At 47.0% G+C, this 17,191-nt stretch overlaps 1 protein-coding gene across 5 annotated transcripts in view; it reads left to right on the top strand.

Annotated features, from left to right (window-relative positions):
- Positions 1-17,191, top strand: part of MGAT3 (beta-1,4-mannosyl-glycoprotein 4-beta-N-acetylglucosaminyltransferase) — a 61,819-nt gene that overhangs the window by 37,297 nt on the left and 7,331 nt on the right. Inside the window, exon 1 of one of the 5 annotated variants that reach the window (XM_020982650.2) lies at positions 6,074-6,185. The exons of 3 other annotated variants lie outside the window; for them this stretch is intronic. The gene's annotated coding sequence lies outside the window, so the exon portion shown is untranslated. Of the gene's footprint in view, positions 1-6,073; positions 6,186-11,532; positions 11,695-17,191 lie in introns of those variants that run through there. One more of the 5 variants, XM_078147472.1, reaches the window with a different exon arrangement.

A 17,191-nucleotide genomic window follows, 5' to 3' on the forward strand; every position in this document is an offset into this window, starting at 1 on the left:
GTCAGCCCCTGTACTTCCTGTCCCAACACTTTGGCTACTCAAAAGTCCTGAAGTGACCTCCTGGCCCTCCTGGGAATGAGTCAAAAGGAAGAAAGGCAGGCTGCTGTCAGACTGTAGTAGGCTGGGGCTCCCAGCAGATTCTATCTTCCTCGGTGGCTTTCCAGCTGCTGGGAAGGAGCTGTCAGAATTTGTGCTGAATTTTTGGGGGGTTCCAAGTCACTTCCATGGCAGGAAGAAGGGGCAACAGGAGGAGAAGAAAACCCAAGGAGGATCTGAGCAAGTCCAGTGTGGAAACTCCCTCCAGCAAGCCATAAGGCTTTGCCATCAGCCATGATTTATTAGATTTAAGTCCCAAAACCTAGAAAAGTTAAGTTACTTGCCCAGGGTCACACAGCTAGTTAAGTAGAGAACAGGACTGAGTTCACTCCCTCTGACTTTGAGTCAGTCAGCAGTCTTCTGTGAAGTCTCTGGCCAGTTATAGCGCTTAGCTCTCTGGGGGTGCCAGGAAAAAGACAAGCCATTCTGCGGTCTTTGGGAGCTTCCCGTCTAATGGAGGTGGGGTGGGTAAAGTGCAACACTCTATCCCATTAAGCTTTGCTGCCTCTAGGAAAACTAAGGGCCCGTTCTTCCTGCTTTCTGTTGGAGCAGCTCTTTCCTGTGTTGTACCCAGGGGCTTGGTGGATTTTCCCCTCACTTCTTCCTGAAATCAGTGGATCAGTAAACAGTAGTATAGTGCCAGATTTGTGCCCAACACTGTGTGACGGGCTGGAATGCTAAGATGAAATTGAAACATTCTCTGCCCTCAGGGAGTTTATAGTCTAGCCAGTCAAGACAATTCATACCTGTGTTATGGTGGGTAGAGAGTCAGCCTCAGACTGGAAGACCTGGGTTCCAATCTTACCACTGATACATATTGACAGTGTGTCTCCTAGAAAGTCATTTTATGCTTCAGTTCTCCAACACCCTTAAGTTCCAGAGAAGGTGCCCACCTGCCTTGGTAGAAGGAGTTTCCACACCGGGAGTTCCCTTTCCCCTATGGTGTGCATATAGATGTAAATAAAAACAAACTATATATACAATTTATTTACACATATTTTAAATGACCGTTTATTTATTATTTTATTTACATGCACATGTAAATAAAAATAATTTCAATAAGGAAAAAGTGCTCAGTGGTTTTGACCTGACCTTTGAAAGAAACTCAGGATTCTAAGTCAGAAGTGAAGAGGAGGGAGTGCATTCCAGGTGTGGGGCACTGTGCTTGCAAAATCATGGAAGTGGGAGACAAAATGTTGCGTGGGAGGACCCGCCAGCCACACAGTTGGAATGGAATGGAGAGAATGTGGAGGGGAGTTACAGGAAGGCAGACAAGAAAAGTAGATGGGAGCCAGATTCTGGAGGACTTTTGTCTTCCACAGGACAAGACCTTTGAGGTCATCTCGTCCAGCCCCCTGCCTGATGTATGGATCCCTACTATGTTACCCCTGCTCCATAGCTGTGCAACATCTGCTGAAAGAATCAGAATTGGTTCCAGGGGGGTGGGTGCTGAAGTGCCCCACCTGATGTGTGGCCAGAGCTAGAGGTGCCAAACTCCAGTGTGCCTTCCTCTAATCACATCAGGCTGCCTGGCAGAAGAGACCAAGTGGGATGTTGGCCGAGAGCCAGGCTGGTCTTAGAGGCAGTTTGTGATGAACATGACCCCTTTTCTGCATCATTTTTAGGGTTACAAAGCTCTTTATTGAATCCTTGTGAGGGAGGGGGCATGAATGCTATTAATCCCATTTAACAGATTAGGAAAATGAGGCTCAAAAAGATGACTGGATTCATCAAGGGTCCCATAGCTAGTAAGAGTCAAAGAAGAAGGACCATATAAACATCCCCCACACCTCCCCCCTACACATACAACCCTCACCTCTAAATATAGATATATTCCATCTGTGGAATACATGAAACCAAACTGGGAGAGACCTTAGAATTTGGACTATCACAGTGAACAAGGGAAGGGAACAAGAATTTGTTAGCCAGTCTATAAACATTTAAGTGCCTACTATGTGTTAGACTCTGTGTTAAGCTCTGAGGATACAAAAAGAAGCAAAAGACAGTTCTTGCCCTCAAGGACCTTACAATCTAATGGCAGTGATAGGGACCACAAGCAAACAAATTAATCCAGGATAAATAGGAAAGTGTGAATAGAGGGAGGGCATCCTAAATAAGAGAGTTTAGAGAAGGCTTCCTGTAGAATACGGGATTTTAGTTGGGACTTGAGAGAAGCCTGGAGATGGAGATGAGGAGGGAGAACTCCAGGCATGGGGGACAGCCCGAGAAAATTCTTCGAGCTGAGGGAGAGAATCTGGTGGATGGAACAGCCGGGAGGCTGGTGTCCCTGAATCAAAGTACAGAGCGGGAAGGAGGATGTGAGAAGACTGGAAAGATATTAAGTGCCTACTATGTGCCAGGCACTCTACTAAGTGTTTTACAAATCTTATTTCTTGTACCCTCAGGGAGATAGGTGCTATTTTTATGCCCATTTTACAGTCAGGGAAACTGAGACAAAGAGAAATTAAGTGACTTGTGCAGGGTCGTGTGGCTGATAAGTCTGCAGACTCCAAGTACAATGATCTGTCCTGGTCAGAGCTGGGAGTTCTCTCCGCAGAGCTCCAGTCCTTAATGTGCATCTCAGATTCTAGGTCCAAAGTTGCATTTTTACCTTCCCCACCCAAATCCTCCTGAATTCCGTAGTACTGATCAGGATAGCACCCCCCACCCCTCACCCAGGCTCAAAACCTTGACATCCTGCTTTCCACCTCATTCTCTCTCATCTCACACTTTCAATTTGTTGCCAAGTCTTGGGGCTCTTACCTTCACAGCCTGCCTAATGTGCCCCTACTCTTCATTCCCAAAGCCACTACTTGGCAATGACTATCCCCTAGACCTGGAATGCTCTGCCTCCGTACTTTCGGAGCTTCCTGTAAGATTCAAATCCCTCCTAGCCGGTAGTGCCTTTCCCTTGCACAATATCTTTAAATACTCGGCATACAGTCTGTCTATATAGCTGGTTATTTCTTCATAGCCTCCTACTTTGGAATGTGAGCTCCTTGAGGGCAGGGACTGTTTTTTTTTGCTCTTCTTTGAATCTCAAAGAGAAAGCCTCAGTTTTCATTCTGATGGAGGAAGACTGCACTTCTGGGAAGGGTGGAGTGGACACCTAGGAAAGGAAATGACTTCGGAGTGCTCTGGAGGCCTGGGACTGGGTAAGGTAGGGCTAAAGCTGGCCTTTCAGAGCCCCGGATGCTGCCTGGAACAGAATCCAGGGTTAGAGCAGGGAGGAGCCTTAGGATTCTCTTAAATGTTGATTGACTGACTGTCGACACCTTAGAACCGAGTCAGATGTGGAGAGCACATTAGAGCTCAGTCATTCCTAGATCCTTCATTTTACAAAGCCAGGGAAGGAATTTGCTTGCACAGGAAGGGATGTACAGCTGGTAAGTAGCACAGCCCCATCTCCTGCCTTCTAGTTTATTGCTGCTGTCTACTCTTTGGTATAATGGATAGAGTGCTGCACTTGGAGGGGTGCTGCGCTTGGAGGGGACCTGGTTTCAAATCATGATTTTCACACTTAGTCTCTGTGTGACCCTGTGAGGCAGGAAGACCCAGGTTCAAATCTCACCCAAGGCAGGTCACTTCCCCTCCTTTGACCTGTTTCCTCATCTGTAAAAGGATGACTTTGGATGAGATTGAATTTCAGATCACTCTCCTTTCTAAATCTGTGATCCGAGGCCCATCCTGCCCAACGGTTGGCATTATTCATGCTTTGCTTTCTGGAAGAGGGTGCCCCAGAAAGGCAAGGAGGCCAGTGGTTTAGTGGGTGGGGGTGAAAGGGCTGAGTTGTGGCATTATGGATGTTAGGGGTTTTTGAGGGCTGTGGAAATAAATTTGAAAAGAGGAAGATGAAAGGCAGCCAGTGGGGAGGGCACAGGCAGCCAGTGGGGAGGACACGACAGACTCATTGAATGTCAGACCGGACGTCGGAGCTCTGGGAGGCACTAAAAGGTCATGGAAGACCCTAAAAGGCTTTTTGCTGAAGGTGAGACTTTAGCTTTCCCTTAAAAGAAACCAGGAGGTAGAGATGAGGAGGGAGATTATTGCAGGCAAGGAGGATAACCCAAAATGGAGTGTCTTCTTCATGGAACAGCCAGGAGGCCAGGATCACTGGATTGAAGAGTATGTGTCCGGGAATAAGGTGTATTAAGGCTGGAGAGGTAGGAGGGGGCTGAGTTATGGAGGGCTTTGAATGCCAAACAGGAAATTTTGTATTTGACCCTAGAGGTGATAGGGAGCTACTGAAGTTTATTGAGTGGGATGGGCAGGGTGTGTGTGACATGGTTGGATGTGAACTTTAGGAAGATGACTTAGGAAGATTGACAACTGAGTGGACAATGGATGATAGTAGGAAGAGACTTGAAGCTGAAGCAATCAGGGCCTGCACCAGGGGGTGGCTATGTCAAAGGAAGGAAGGGGCTGGATTCAAGAGAGATTCATTGATTGTTCAGTTGTTTCAGTCCTGTCCTACTCATTACCTTGTCTGGGGTTTTCCTGACAGAGATAACAGAGTGGTTTGCCATTACCTTCTGCAGCTTATTTTACAGATGAGGAAATTGAGGTAAACTGGGTGAAGTGACTTGCCCAGGGTCACGCAGCTAGTAAGTGTCTGAGGCTGGATTTGAACTCAAGATGAGTGGTCCTGACTCCAGGCATGGCATTCTATACACCGTGCCACCTCGAAGCTCAAGAGACATTACAAAGGTAAAATTGACCCACCTTGGCAACTGATTGGATTGGGGGGGGGGTGACGGAGTAAGAGAGAATGAAAAGTTGAGAATCAAGCCTGGGGGACTAAAAGGTTGGTGGTACCCTCCCCAGTAACTGAGAAGTCAGGAAGAGGGGAGACTATGGAGAGAAAGAGAATGAATCCTGTTTTGGATCTGTCCAGTTAAGGAGGTTTCCAAAAGGCCATTGGGAATGAGAGGCTGTTAAGTAGACTTGAGAATTATCAACATAGAGGTGTTAACTGAATCTGTGGGAGCTGATGAGATCACCAAAGGAAGCTGTTTGGAGGCAGAACAGCAGAGGGTTCAGGACAGAGCCCTAGGAGACACCTGTGTTTAGAGGGCATGATCTGGAGGAGAGTCTGGCAAAGGAAACAAAGGAGGAGTTGTCTGAAAGGTAGGAGGGAAACCAGGAGAGAGCACGTCATTAAAAACTAGACAGAAGAGGGGCAGCTAAGTGGCGCAGTGGATAGAGCACCAGCCCTGAAGTCAGGAGGACCTGAGTTCCAATCCGGCCTCAGACCAAACACATGACACTAGCTGGGTGACCCTGGGCAAGTCATTTAACTCCAATTGCCTAAAAAAAAATTTAAATTAAAAAAAAAACTAGAGAGAAGAGTGTATCCAGTAGAAAGGGGCAAAGACAAAGAAGGGTGAGGATTGAGGAAAGACAGTTAGACTCAGCAATTAAGAGACCATTCATAACTTTGGAGGGAGCAATTCCAATAAAATGAAGTCTAAAGCCAGAGTGCAAAGAATTAAGAAGAGAGGGAGAGGAAAGGAAGTAGAGGTGCCCACTGTAGGCTGGTTTCTCAAGGAGTTAGTCACAGAAAGGAAGAGAGCTCTAGGCTTATAGCTATATAAGATGAGTCAAGTGAAGTTTTTTTGTGGATGAGGGAAACGCCAGCAATTGGGAAGCAGCCAGGAGATGGGAAGAGCTTGAAGGTAAGTGAGAGAGTGGAATAATATTAAGAGGGTGACGCCTGTAGAGGGATTGGCTGTTGGTAAGGAGCAGGAGCAGGGCCACCTCTTGGTGTGAGACAGGGGTGAAGGAGGAGATTGGTGTAGAAGCTCTCTGAGATAAGGAGAGTAGAGGAAGCTTTTGACAGATGGTTTTCAGTTCTTCCGAGAAATATGAGATAAAATTCTCAGAGGAGAGGGGCTAGGAGAGGTTTGGTGAATGAGATAGTGAGTCAGTTAGGGAGATATGAACGGATGGCCGTGCTGCAGTGAGTGCTCAGCAAGGTGATTTAATAGAAATGTGTAGCAGACCCAGCCAGCACAGCTCTGCGGTTTTGTTTTCCAGCTTTGTTCAGGAGCACAATGGCCAGGAGTGGAGGCAGTGATCCAAGGCTGAGGGTAAGGGTAAGCTGGGTGATATGATAAAAGGGGAAGAGGTACTCAGAAGAAATGAGGCAGGATTCAAACTCAGGTTGACTCTGACATTGTGTGCTCTGGCACTCCATGTTCTAAGCTCCCTCCTGGCTCTGGCACTCCATGTTCTAAGCTCCCTCCTGGCTCTGGCACTCCATGTTCTAAGCTCCCTCCTGGCTCTGGCACTCCGTGTTCTAAGCTCCCTCCTGGCTCTGGCACTCCGTGTTCTAAGCTCCCTCCTGGCTCTGGCACTCCGTGTTCTAAGCTCCCTCCTGGCTCTGGCACTCCGTGTTCTAAGCTCCCTCCTGGCTCTGGCACTCCGTGTTCTAAGCTCCCTCCTGGCTCTGACTTCCATGTTCTAAGCTCCCTCCTGGCTCTGACACTCCATGTTCTAAGCTCCCTCCTGGCTCTGACTTTCCATGTTCTAAGCTCCCTCCTGGCTCTGGCATTCTTTGTTATAACTTTCCTTTCAGATAGATTTCATGTCCTAAGTTTTCTCCCAGCTCTGACAACCCATGTTTTAAGAGTCTTCCAAGCTTTGATTTTCTCTCTTCTGAGGGTCAAATGAAGTAGTGTAAGTGAAGCTCTTTGCAAATTTTAAAGCCCTTTATAGTGCTAGCTAGTATTAAGCTCTCTCCCCACGGTGACATACACCCTGTTCTAAGATCTTCCTAACATTCTCTGAACTGGGCCCCCATTTCCTTCCACCCCCACCCCCACATCCCATCAGTCTAAGATCCAGGGCTTCATTCTTCGTGGCCACAGCCTTTTCGGGTTCAGGCAGGTGGTTGATGCTATGTTTCAGGACAGGACATATACAAGCATGAGTGTGTGTTTGTGGGGAAGTTGGGAAAGTGTGTGTTCAGTTGGGTGTGTCACTCGATAAGTGTTTATTAAACACTCACCTTGTACTAGTCTTGGGGACACAAAGAAAGGCAAAAGGCTATGCCTGCCCTTCAAGAGCTTACTATCTGATGGGGGAGACAAGAAGCAAACAAATATGTACAAATAAGCTCATGCAGGATAAATAGGAGATAATTAGCAGCAGGAAGGCACTAGCATTAAAGAACTTGGGAAAATCTTCTTGAAGAAGGTGGGATTTTAGCTGGAACCAGAGAAACCAGGAGGAGGAAGAAAAGAAATAATGCGTGTAACAGGAAATTCATTCTGGATTCTAGATTGTTTTGGGTCTAAACAGGGGAGGGGGTCACTTGAGACATGGCCCCAGGATCTGAGCTCTGTGGGGCTCTCCCTGTCCCACCCTCCCTCCTTTCTGCTGTGCACATCTGGAGTAGGAGATCTGGGTCAGTGACAGCATCAAAGAGGGGTTAGGGAGAGGAGGAGAGAGAGGAAGAAAAGGGGGAAAGGGGGAGAACAGGAAAGAGGAGGAGGGGGAAGCAGGAAAGAGAGGAGGAAAGGAAGAGAGATAGGGGAGGGAGCAAAGGAAGGAGAGAGAGAGAGAGAGAGAGTGAGAGAGAGAGAGAATCATCCTTAGAATCAGAACCACACAGAACTTACCGATTAATTGCCTTTGGGATCAGGCAGAGCTCCCCCTAAGAGACCCACTGCCTATTCCTCAACATCTGTACCAGAAGTGGGTGAAGCTTTTCTCCCTGGGGGCTCTTTGCACCTGCTAGTTCCTCTTTTGCAAATAAGATAAGATCTGACCTACAAAATTCCAACAAACAGTTCTCGTGATAAACCTAGAATCTACAGCCAGACTGCCTGGGACCTTCAGTATCATCTGGCTCATCATGTAACCTTAAGCAGGAGTCCCTCCTTCAACATCCTAGATCCTACCTGGAAACATACCCAGTAGACAGGGAGCCCATTACCTTCCATTCTACTTTGGGACAGCTCTGATTTATCAGTTTTCAAATCTACCTGAAATTTACCTCCGTAACTCCATCCATCCCTTCCCCACTCCCAATCCTACTTCTGCCGGAAGCCAAGCAAAACAAATGTAATCCCTCTTCTGAGCCTAACAATAATAACACCACTTATATGAAGCTTGAAGATTTTTGCTAAGCATTTTTTTTCTTGGTGAGGCAATTGGGGTTAAGTGACTTGCCCAGGGTCACACAGCTAGTAAGTACCACGTGTCTGAGGCTGGATTTGAACTGAGGTCCTCCTGACTCCCGGGCCAGTGCTCTATCCACCGGGCCACCTAGCTGGCCCCTGGCCAAACTATTCTTGCTTTTCCTCTTGCAGGATGCTCCATTTCCCAATGTGGTCTTTGGAGAGACCGTCCTCCACGGCCTCCCTATTCACTGCCTAGAATCTCCCAGCAGCATTCTCTCTGCTCAAGCATCCCCTTCCACGTGAAGCTTCTCCTCCTAATTCTCTAGGGATACCTGCTAAGGGTACACCCTGACCAAATAATTGACCTGATGGTTATTTGGGGTCTATCTTGTACATATATTTGTAAAGATCAGCTCCATTGATGGAATGTAAGGTCTTTGAGGGCAGAGATTGATACATTTTCATCTTTGTTTCTGTCACCTAGCAGAGTTCCAGGCACATAGTAGGTTCCTAATTAATGCTTGTTGATCAATTGATTGAATGCACCCATTGTGATGCCCCTTGCATTCTCTCTCCTCTCCTCTCTCCTCTTCCTCCTCCTCCTCCTCCTCCTCCTCCTCCTCTTCTTCTTCTTCTTCTTCTTCTTCTTCTTCTTCTTCTTCTTCTTCTTCTTCTTCTTCTCTTCTCTCTCTCTCTCTCTCTCTCTCTCCCAAGTGTTTCCAGATTGGAGCATGAGAGTGAAATTCCCACCATAGTCCCTAGGCTTCAGAGCCCCTCTGTCTGCCTGTCTGTCTCCCCCCATCCCCTGTTCCTCTGTCACTCTTCTCTCACCCTCTCCAGTGCCCCAGGGGGAGATATACAGATGAGATGATAGGGGCGGGAGCTGAGGACACAGGCCTGGGGCTAGCTACGATGGAGCTGGAGAGGGGTCTCTGTGCTCTGAAAGGAATGCTTTGTCCATTGTCCCATCTCCCCGAGGCTGGTACTGCTTCCTCTGGGGAGGGAGGGAAGGGAGGCTGGTGCTGATCTCAGCAGGACATGGGGATAGGGTGGGTGTGGTGGACATTTTTCTGTATCGGGGGCAGGAGAAGTGGATCCTTGTTCTTCTGGATGCCTCAAGTGAAGCCTGTTCCTCCTTCCCTGTAAAGATTTCAGCCAAATCATGCTGATAGATTCTGCCATGGAGGAGCAAACCCTACCTCATCTTGGCATATCCCCTTGACCCTGGGTGTCTGATGTCCTGGGAACTGACGTGATACAGATGTATAAAGTCCCTCAGGTAGCATAATACTAAGCCCGGCATGTCTCATAGATTCTCAGAGTGAGGAGGTACTTCAGAGATCAACCACAATTTCCCTATCTGTAAAATGGCGCCATCTCTGACCAACCCATATCTAAACAGTGAGAAAGGATTTCCCCACCATACATCTCCAAAGGGTCGTCTCCTTTGTCTTTCATATCTTCAGTGACAGAGAATTCACTACTTCTGGGGTCAGCTCCTTCTATTTTGGGGCAACTGGAATCGTTAGGAAGTTTTTTGGTTCATAGCTTTTGAGCTAGAAGCTAAATAACCTGGGGGTTATTTAGAACAAACAGCTCATTCTACTGAGGTGGAAACTGAGGCCCAGAGGGAGGAAGTGAGTTGCCAAGGTCACACAAGTTGTATAAAAACAGGCAGGTTTTTAATTAATCTCTTCTGTGCTGTCAGCAGCAGAGGCAGGATTCAAACCCAGGTCATCGGACTCAGAATCTGTATTCCCACATGACTTCCTTTGCAACTGGAATCCACTTTCCTCTTACTGCTCTCCATAGACCCTAGATCTACAAAAACTCCTTAGTTTTTGAAGCAGCCGCATCGTTCAGCTGATTTATGTTGACATTTTTACAGGACTGTGCTCCTTTAATAAAAATCATCCTCAGTTACCCGCTCTTGCTTCAGGTCTCTGGGAGGTGACTTTTGAAAAATTTTTTTTCTTTTTAATTGAATTTAATTCCTTTTCAGATTCAAATTATCTTCCTCTTTCCCCCCACCAGTTGAGAAAACAAGAAAAACAAAACCCCTTTTACAAATGTTATACACATTTTAAGCAAAACAAATTCCCTCAATGGCCATGTCCAAAAAAGCATGCCTCAGTCTGTCCTGTGAGTCCATCCTCTCTCTATCAGGGTGGGGGCAGCAATTTTCATCATGAGTCCTCTGGAGTTGTGGCTGGTTGCTGTGCTGATCAGAGTCTTTCAAAGTTGTTGGTCTTAAAATATTGTTGTTATTGTATAAATTACTCTCCTGGGTCTGCTCACTTCTCTCTGCATCAGTTCATGTAAGTCTTCTCAAGCTTCTTTGAAACCATTTCCTCTGTCATTTCTTACAGCACAACAGTATACAAAGGTAACTTCAAAGTCTGAGCTCCTTCTTTCTACTCCTTCCTTTATTCCTCCTCAGAACTTACTCAGTCACATAAATGAGTAGGGTAGGGAGGGAGGTAGATGGATAGAGTATTTATTAAGTGCTTACTACTTGCAACACGCTGAGCTAAATAAGCCTGGGGATATGAATACCAACAAGCGAGATAGCCCCTCCCTCAAGGAGCTTCCATGGCAATGGAAGGAGACAACAAATATAGCATGCTGGAAAAGGGGGTGGAGAGGCATAAACAGACAGCCTTGGGCTCTCCAGTGATGCATCAGAGGATCAGAACTTGAACCCAGGTCTTCCTGAATGTACAGAGTTTGGGAACTATAAAGAGCTCTCACCATTATTATGAGCCATTAGGCTACATGTTGGACTGATGTCCAGTGAAAGAGCACTTGGTGTCAGAGGAGCCGGGTTCAAATCCTGCCTCTACCACTTACCTGTGTGACCTTGGGTAAATGGTTTAACTTCTTCAGATTTCAGCTTCCAAGAAAAAGATTGGGTACTATGGCTTGTAATGCCCCTTTCAGCTCTAAATTCATGATCTAAGAATCTCCCCTCTTTCCCTAATCTATCCTCGGGACCATAAGATTCACAGCTGGACGAGTCTTTGGAGAGCATGTGGTCCAACCCCTCCCCCACCTCCCCCCCACTTTACAGAGGAAGAAAACAAAATGTAAAGTAACTACTTTACTACTTTGGGAGGTTACTCACTCCCAAAGTTGTCATTATCTCTACCTTGGTGACCAGTTCCTCTTTCTTGGTCAGGGTCAGGTCCAAAATAGTAGCCTCTCTTACCGCTTCCTCCACCATTTGAAAAAAAAAAAGATTGTCATGGTAACAGGTCAAAAATTCATCTCCAGCAGCAGTAGCAGCAGCTGTCCAGAGAGGTGAATTTCTCCATCCCTAATCCAGCCTGGTTCTGGGCCAGCCAGCTTTGTGGTCTAGGCATTATGGCACCACTTAGGAAGTGCTAGAAAGTGGTCCCACTCAACTTACCTTACTTCACCGGAGCTGATACTTCACCGAGGTCAATTGGGGAAGTGCCCAGAAGATTTGAAGGTTGTATGGTTCTAGGGGTCCGGGGACTTCTAGAGGGAGGAGCCAAGATCGTAGTATTCTTTCTTAGGTTCTAAGAATCTAGGGTTCTAGAAGTCTAAAGTTTGTGGAGTCAAAGGTTTTGGAAGTCCAACATTCTGGGAATCTGTCTGAGGTTCTAAGAGTCTAAGGTTCCGGGTGTCTTAAGATTCTCCAAGTCCCAGATTCTAGGAGTTATTTTACTGTTGCAAGGTTTTAATTGTCTGCAGTTCTGAGATCTGATATTGAGTCTTGAGATTCTAGGGGTCTGTCTCAAGTTCTAGGAGTCTAAGATTCTGGGATCTGTCTCAGGTTCTGAATGCTTTAAAGCTCTAAGAGTCCAGGGTTCTGAGAATCAGCTCTTCTGAGAATTTGAGGTTCTAGCAGTTTAGTGTTTGGGGAGTTTATGAATATGGGTAATAGGGTTTAGATAATTAGAAGTTGACCTGAGCTAGGCTCTGTGTTTTTTGGGGTGCTGCTTATTGCTTGCTGGAGCTGAAGGGTATGCAGGGCTGGAAAGAGAGAGGATTTCCAGGAGAGGGAGAGGGTCATTTGGGACTTGGACCCTTTCTTTCTCTGAATGACAAGTTAAAAACAGAGACCACTTTACCTTTGTAATGGGCTTCCAAGTATTACCCCTTGTTATCTGAGACTTCTACCACCACCCACCCCTTTCCCACCCCTCCTAAAGATGGGCTGGGCTGGGAAGGGGAGGTAGCATGAGAGATGAGGTGGGGTGGGGATCATTATCTTACTTTGAATTGTGCATATAAAACATTTTGTACCCTGGATGAATCACCATTTTTCTCATTTCTTTTGGCCCTTCCCACTCTGCTTTCGGGAATTGGGAGCAGTCCCCTCCCTCATCTTGAATGTAAGCCCCTTGAAGTCAGGGGTGGTTGGGGTTTTTGTCTTTGTGCCCCCATCTCCTAGCTGGGTGCCTGGCACAAAGAAGGTACCTTAAAAATATTTGTTGAATTGAATTGAAAGGAAGGGGCAGGGAGAAATCTTTTAAAACATAAGAAAATAATGTAGTCTAGTTAGTCCATATACATAGAATGATGCTAAGTGTAGTTTAGTTGAATTGATTAGATCAAATGAGAGCATTAGATCAAATGTAAAGCATTTTGTAGATCTTATATTGCCAAATGAACAAATAAAAAATGGTGGGGCAGGTAGGTGGCGCAGTGGATAGAGCACCGGCCCTGAAGTCAGGAGGACCTGAGTTCAAATCTGGCCTCAGACCAAACACTTGACACTTACTAGCTGTGTGACCCTGGGCAAGTCACTTAGCCCCAATTGCCTAAAAAAAATGTTTATTAAGCTTACTTTGTGTCAAGCAATCCATTAAACTTGGAAACACCTGAAAAGGTGTGGGCTAGGGTCCTTGCAGGATGGCTGTGGAGAGTGGGAAGGTATGGAGGGGAGGTCCACTGTGAGCTTGAGCGTTTCAGCTTTTTGTGTGTCTGGGCCCCCTCTACAGCCACTCTGGTGAAGCCCATGGACCTCTTCTCAGAATCATGTTATCAAATGTCTAACATATGTATAAATTACATGAGAGTTACCAAGGAAACCAATTCTATTGAAAAACAGTTATCAAAATATTTGAAAAGCAATTTCATGGACCCCAGGGTCAGACCTCTGCTGTAGAGGAATGAATAGGACTTGGTGGTGACTGATTGGATGAGTATCAGGTAGGATTTCAGATTCTAGCCTGACTTTGATCTCTTAAGGATTGCACATTTCATAGCTAGAAAGAAATGTAGAGATCATTTGGTCCTTCTAGTTCATTTTATTTTTTACAAATGAGGAAACTGAGGCCCAGAGAGGCAAAGTGTTTTGCTTAAGGTCGCCCAGCTGTTAAGTAGGAGAACGAATTCTGACACTGCTCTTTGGACTTCTCTGTCTGGGTTCTTGTTTGTTTGTTTAACTTTTTTTTTATTTTTAGGCAATTGGGGTTAAGTGACTTGCCCAGGGTCACCCAGCTAGTAAGTGTCAAGTGTTTGGTCTGAGGCCAGATTTGAACTCAGGTCCTCCTGACTTCAGGGCCGGTGCTCTATCCACTGTGCCACCTAGCTGCCATCTAGCTGCCCCCTCTGTCTGGGTTCTTGCTAGGCCCTTTGACCTTCAACTTTTCATGATGCTATGAATATCTTGAAGTGCAGCCCAGCCCAGCCTACTCTTTGGGGTGGATCTTCTCCTGCCTCTGGTTTTCTCGGTCCTTAGGAAAACAAAGCCATGCCTAGGAGGGAGGAGGGAGGGAGTCAGGAGGCTGGCTCTGGCTAAAGTGGAAGATGAAAGTGGGGGCGGGGGCAGCCCTGGGGTGGTCAGGGCCTGGGCATGAGCCCTGGGAACTCTCTTTCCCAGCAACATAAGAGCCCACTGTGGGAAAATGAAAAGTCTGCCAGCCTTGGAACAGGATGCTGTGGGGGATGGGGAGGACGAGAGGGACTAAAGACAGTAGAGATGGAGAAGCTTGGAAGAAGAGCTTTGTGCTGGGGTGGGGAAGAGAGAAGATCTGCCGGAGAGCAGTCTGGCCATGGGTTGGGGAAGAGAGAGGGCTAGAAGTGGAGAAGAGGCAGGAAGGGGTAACATAGAAAGGGCAAAGACATAAGACATAAAATCTAAAGACCTAGGTTTGAATCCCAGCCCTGTTGCAGGCTCTGCTGTGTGACCTTGACCAAGTCCCTTCAGTTTTCCAGAGCTTCAGCATCACCTGTAATCAATCAGTCAGGAAGTATCTGTTAAGCACTTGGTGGTATGTGCCTGCCACGGGCTGGGGGCTGAGGATATAAGTGCGAAAAATGAAACATTCTAATGGGGGAAGACAGCAAGTAACACAGAAATGTGATGAGGTTGTGCTGGGCAGTGCCCATGTCCCTTTCAGCCCTGAAAGCCTATGAATCTTTAAAGTGCAAGCATGCAGGGGAGGGGGTACACATTTAGGAGGTAGAAGGAGCCTGTCCTGAGGGCTGTGAGCTCCCCCCCCCCCCCCGGCTATTTACTTACTACCTATGGGATGTTTGCCAAATCAATTCCCCTATCCAGGCCTCAGTTTCCTTCTTTGTAAAATGAAAAAGCTGAGCTAAAAGAATTTTAAGGCCTATTTCTGTTTTAAGTCCCAGAGACATGGGATGAATTACCCAAGATCACCCATCCAGTTGGTCCAGGCTGCTGTCTCATTGGGGTCTGCATGACTTCCTCAGGGCTAGTGTGAAGGCATACAGCTCCCAGGGCATGGAGACAGGAAGTGCCAGTGCCAGGGGGAAGGAGAAAGGCACAGAGAGACCACCCCTGTGCACTGGAGCACTTTGCCAAAGGCTCCCCCTAGGTTGCCTTGTTCCCAGCTCAGGCATCTGGCCAAAGACTCCTGCTGTGGGGCAGGGGAAAGAAGCCTGGGCTGAGTCCTGGCTCTGTCACTCATTAGCTGAGGGGCCTTGGGCACATGGCTTCATTTCTCTGGGCCTCTTCTTCCTCTTCTATATAATGGCCACAGATTCAACTAAGCTGAAGGATGACCAAGTGAAGGGTTGAGATCTTGGCGTCCAAGGATCAGTGGAAAGAACTAGGGATGTTTAGCTAGGAGAAAAGAAGGCTGGAGATGGATATGACAGTGGGCTTCGTGGATCTGAAAGATTATCGTGTTGAGTTCTGTAAGCATTTATTCAGTGCCTACTATATACACTAGTAGGCTCTGTCTTTTCAGGTCATTGGTATCACCAATACGATAAACTGTCCTCGGGACACTTACATTCTCCTGGGGCATACAACAGGTAAACAGTTAAGAAAATTTCAGGAGGGAGAGACCTTTAACAGCAAAACTTCTCTTTTTTGTCACCCAAAGGCTGTACAGGGGCCAGACACTGAAGTTGCAAGGAGGCAATTGAGGCTTATGTCCCAAAAACATTCCTAATCATTGGAGTTTTCCAAAAGGGAAGTAGGCTGCCTGGGAAGGGAGTGGCTTCCTGTTCATCACAGGTCTGCCTGCTTGTTATAAGAGATACTGCAGAGGACATAACTGTTCAGGTGTGGGTTAGCTTCAAGGGCCCCTTCCAACTTTGATATTCTATAGTGACCTCCCTGTCCCTGGAAGTATACAAGCAGAGGCTGGATAACTTCTTTTTGGGGATGCTGTAGAGGCTGTGCCTGCACTGGGTGAGAGGTTGGACAGATTGACCTCTGAGGTCCTGGGATTATGTGGGTCTATGAGGTCGCATCTGGGCTGGGTATTGATCACTGGGAAGGATGTCACCAAGACCAAAAAGGGAGCGGATTAGAGAGATACACACAGCAAGGCACAGCAAGGTTGGAAAGTATGCACAAATAAGCACAGGGTCCAGTTTGGGTGGAAGCATCAAGCCAGAATGGTAGTGCAGAAACTGGCTGGGGACACCCTTCAGTGCCCTGCAGGCTAGATAGTCTGTATTTTCTTAGTGGCAATGGGGAGCCAATGAAGGTTTTTTGAGCAGAGTTGAGGGGTAATCAGATCTGTACTTTAGAAAGCTTATTTTGGCAGCTGTATGCAAGGTGGGTGCAAGCAGGGAAACCAGGGAGGAAGCTATTGCAATAGTTGAAGCAAGAGGTGATTGGGACCTGAAAGGGAGGTGGGACGGCATGAGGAGAGGGATGTGATTATATCATGGAAGGAATCAGGTTTTTCCAACTCTTTGGATGTGGAAGCCTAAATAGAGGCAGAAGTCAAAGAGGACCCCAAGACTTTGAGCTTGGGTGACCCAGGAAGGGAGTGCTGATACTGAGAGCCATCACACAAAGATCTCTGGACTTGAAGTCAGAAAGGACCTTGATTTAAGTCCCACCTCTTTTGGGAAGACCCCGGGAAATTCCCCTCTGGGGCCCTCAGTTTCCACATCTGTAAAATGGGAACAATAATAACACTTGTACTATGTCCTTCCCTCCCAGTATTATTGGCACTGAAATGAGATGGTGCTGTAATATCTTTTACAAGCTATAAACTCTAGAAATAGAAATGGAAGTTGGCTCACGTTATTTTTCTAGCACTTGCAAGTTTACAAAGTGTTTTCCTCCCAACCAGCTCTGAGGTAGGGAGTGAATGAAAGAATTGTTATTCCCATTTTATAGATGAGGAAACTGAGAGGTTGCAGGACTAGAAGAAGGACACACTGACAAGTGTCAGAGCTAGAAGTCAGAGCAACCTCCAGCACTTCCATCCAACACTCAGCCTTGCCCTTGTGTACCTTGTGGGGGAAGAGGGGAACTCAGGCTTTGAGAATATCAAGTGGGAAAGGGCTTACAGGAGCCAAGGCAGGGTGGGGTGGGGTGGAGGTGGGGAGATGTCTCCAGATGCAATGGATTATCTCTCACATGGGGGCAGCAGCCCCACATAGAGCTGTGCAGCTCCTTTCTGGCCAAGGCAAGCAGTCAACAGGGACTCTACTCATAATCTCTCCTCCCTGGAATCATCAGGGCTAAGATTTTCCCACAATGCATTCTGTTGCCCAAG

The sequence above is a fragment of the Phascolarctos cinereus genome, unplaced genomic scaffold, assembly GCF_003287225.1.
Source record: "Phascolarctos cinereus isolate Bilbo 61053 unplaced genomic scaffold, phaCin_HiC Scaffold_1;HRSCAF=81, whole genome shotgun sequence".
NCBI classification, from domain to species: Eukaryota; Metazoa; Chordata; class Mammalia; order Diprotodontia; family Phascolarctidae; genus Phascolarctos; species Phascolarctos cinereus.